The sequence below is a fragment of the Belonocnema kinseyi genome, chromosome 3 (assembly GCF_010883055.1).
Source record: "Belonocnema kinseyi isolate 2016_QV_RU_SX_M_011 chromosome 3, B_treatae_v1, whole genome shotgun sequence".
NCBI lineage: Eukaryota > Metazoa > Arthropoda > Insecta > Hymenoptera > Cynipidae > Belonocnema > Belonocnema kinseyi.
Window position 1 is genome coordinate 70,940,102 of NC_046659.1, and position 3,703 is coordinate 70,943,804.

The following is a 3,703-nucleotide window of genomic DNA, read 5'->3' on the forward strand; positions in this document are numbered from 1 at the left end:
ACCAAACCCTTCTAACCTTTTACGCCTCTGTCAGAAAAACAACACGAGCTATATAGTTTAAACTATGAACATATGATCGTGACGAGTGTACCAACACAACAAAACAAAAAATTTAAAACTTGAATGTACGTAGCCCGCGAAATTTGAAAAGTCACCTTACTTTTTGAACACACCTCGTATATATATATATGTATGTATTCGGTTCGGTTTTTGTTCATCTAGAATCAAACCGAAGGGCCTATGACAAAGCCACTGAACGCGTCCTCGGTTTACGGATAGAGGGTCCCTGTACCAAGGGTTTCTGCTGAATATGGTTACAAAAATAAATAGGCAGTCGCGGACAATTGTCCAGGGGTGGTCCCGAAGGAATTAACCCCCAAGCGGAGGTGTGAGAACCGTGCCGAAAGCTGAATGGCACCTGGGTGAGATGTCTATAACGGTGACTCTGGGATATCGGGACGAACTCCTTTCCCTATCTTCTCGTGGGAACAACAATTACAACACCAAACATAGTTGTACTAAGTGCGGTTCAAAAAAACAGAACCCGCAGGGGCCCCGACAATGGGTCGGCCAACAATGCCGACCAATATAGAGCTGGGAGAGGTAATGAAAATGGATTCAATGCGATGGATCGGCGGGATCTCGCGACCTTTGGGTGGACGAAGCGACTGAATCACGACTTGCTAGAGTGCTACGATGCGAGTGTGGCCCGTGAACGGGGTTACATGGCACGGCTGCATGCTCTGTGGTGCGAGAATCACCCAAAGCTATCGCACTTTTCGCAGCAACGTCTGCGAAACCATGCTGAACTACTCCGACAAAGGTGGTATGTAAGCGGAACGCCTACTCTACCACAGCTAGAACAAGCCGGCAGCAGAAAAAGAGAGGCGACACTAAGACCAACCGCAGGCAGGCCTGTTACCACAGTTTTAATTAAATAATTTTTCAAATGATTCTGATGTTGTGAAATGAGTATCTGCATTTAATTTTTCTCAACGAGTTTTAATTTTGTTTACGGATAAGTATCAAAAGTTGCCAAGCGATAAAATTTTCAAAAATGAAAGTGAAAATTAAAAAAAGGGAGAGGAGAAATTATTTCAATTTTTAAAAGAAAATTATAGTTTGATTCTTTTTATGTTATAAATAGATTAATTAATTATTGATTGCTAGAGAGATTGATCAGCAACCTGGGTTGGAGCAGTGTTGCGGCAAGAACGTGTTATTTACTTAAATAGCACGAGAATTCTGGATCAATCTGAAAAATCTCTATCCCTTCCACACACTAGTCCTTTCCCCTGTCGAGTGAGTCACGCCTACCCCGAAAGGGAAATGGCTTAATGGTGCAATAATAATAATAATAATAATAGTTAATTAATACTTATACGATGTTAAATTACATAAAGAATACCGGCTATAATTTATATAATAACATTTTATTAATATTTGAATCACAACATTTTTAATTTTATTATTTATTATAATTTTTGTTTTGTTTTGAAATGAGTATCGTAATCATGATTTCTGAATGATCCGAGTATATATTTTACTTTTTCTGGAATATTTAAACATTTCATCAATAATACAAATTTTTAGAAAAACACCAAGTAAAAATTATTTAAATAATTCATCATAAAAAAATTCTTTAACGCCTTGTATGTTATGAACAGAATAATTACTTATTATTAGCTAATTAATTTTTTTACGATATTTAATTACATGAAAATTGCATTCATTGATATAAGATATGAACTTTTTAATAAAAACATCTTTATATTTAAACTATTTCTATTAGAATTATATAGTTTATAGAAAAGTAAAATATAAAGTAGAATAAAAATAAATTTATTATTTTAGTGAAATTACTTGATGCTTTTTATGTTGTGAACCATTTAATTAATTATTATTTGATAATTTTCTTCACACTTTCTTCATGTTGATTTGAATTAGTGACAAAGGTTACTAATCAATTAGACGTATGGAAATGCTGTATCAAAATTTAAAGGAGAATATACACATAATGTTAACATTATTTGAATGTTACGATGAAAATAATTGTATCATGTTTTTTATTTTGTGAACTGATTAATTCATTAACAACTGATTCTACTAAAAGTTAAATTTTCTGGAATCAGTTTAAAAGCTTAAGATTAAATAAATTTTTTAAAATAAAATGTCAAATAAGAAAAAAATATATAAAGTTAAAGTTTTTGAAATGTTTTATAACAGAATTATATTTAAATGGCTTTTCTTTTGTAAAATTGTCAATTGATTGTTATCTAATTAACGTTTTCTGATAATTAGAGTAAATAAAGATTAAATTTAGTTCCTGAAATTTAAGTAACATAATTTAATTATTGACTTATAGGCAATATAATGGAATATTGAATATAATTTGAATATCAAAAGTTCATTTAAATTTGCAATTATATTATTTCAATTAGCTAATTTTTCAAATGATTCTGATGTACTGAAATGATTATTTGCATTCGATTTTTCAAATCATATGAAAATAGGTTTGATTTCTTTCTGAAATTAGTATCGAAAGTTACCAATAAAACAAATTTTCAGAAATGAATGTGATATTAAAAGAAAATGTAGAGTAAAAATTTTTCCTATTCTTGAATGAAAATGATTGTTTAATGCTTTTTAAGTTATCATTTATAAAAAAAATCAATGAATTGTTAGATGACTAATTTTTTTACAACACCGAAATAGATAAAGATTCAATTATAAATTTTTTTTTACTACCATATTATAATTCCAGAGTTTTTAAGAAGAAACAAATGTTTTCTTTTTTTACATCTGGGTTATCGTTCTTTTTTTTAATTTTCAAAGAGATAAGTAAAATAAAATTATCGAAAGAACTTATTTTAAGAATGATTATAAAATAATAATTTTTAATTTTAAAGATTTCAAAATTGTTAACGAATAATATCGAAGATTTCAATAAAATTATTTCTATTTTCCGTGATTTAATTCAAATGTATGTAAACTTAATTTTTTAGAGCGTCAAGAGCAGGAAAAATATATAGTTTAGATTCATTGGAAAATTTCAAACAATTTTTTTACTAATGAGTTCTAAGAACTCATTAAAAAAGATTTAAAAACTTTTCATATTATTGTATAAAATAAAAAAAAAGGGTTAGCAAGTGTTTAAAGCAACATCGTGCCAAAATAAATAATTTTAGAACAAATTTTATTAAATTTAAGAGATCTTTACAAGTTTTAACAACATTAAGAAACAATAAAAATTTATAAGATATTTTAGCTCTTTTTTAAAAATTCAGGATAATGACATAAATTCTTTAGGTTTCCAAAACAATTTCTTAAGATTTTTTAATTTGAAGCTTCAGCAGAAAATTCAAAAAAGATTTCAAAACATCAAATATTTACTTAAATTTCGAGAAAGAGTAAAAGATTTTAAAGCAAAATATTTTAATTTTGTAACAATAAAAAATAAATTCAACCATAACATTCTATAAATATTGCGAAAATTAACAAGAATAAAGAAGATTTTCAAACTGCAGAAGATTTTAAAAAATGCAGATTGATGTGAAAGTTCTTAAACAAAAAGAAAGCCAGACGTTAAAAACGCAAACGTCTGAACACAAATGTTTTTTTTTCAAATTAAAATATGTGAACAAAATGTGTGAAAAACTGAAAACCCATATGGTAAAGTATCACATGCCCTTAATTAGAATAA

The 3,703-nt window shown here is 28.4% G+C and overlaps 1 protein-coding gene across 1 annotated transcript in view; it reads left to right on the forward strand.

Annotated features, from left to right (window-relative positions):
• LOC117170239 (collagen alpha-1(XVIII) chain-like) overlaps window positions 1-3,703 on the forward strand; it is a 611,475-nt gene that overhangs the window by 255,652 nt on the left and 352,120 nt on the right. The gene's annotated exons all lie outside the window — the stretch shown is intronic.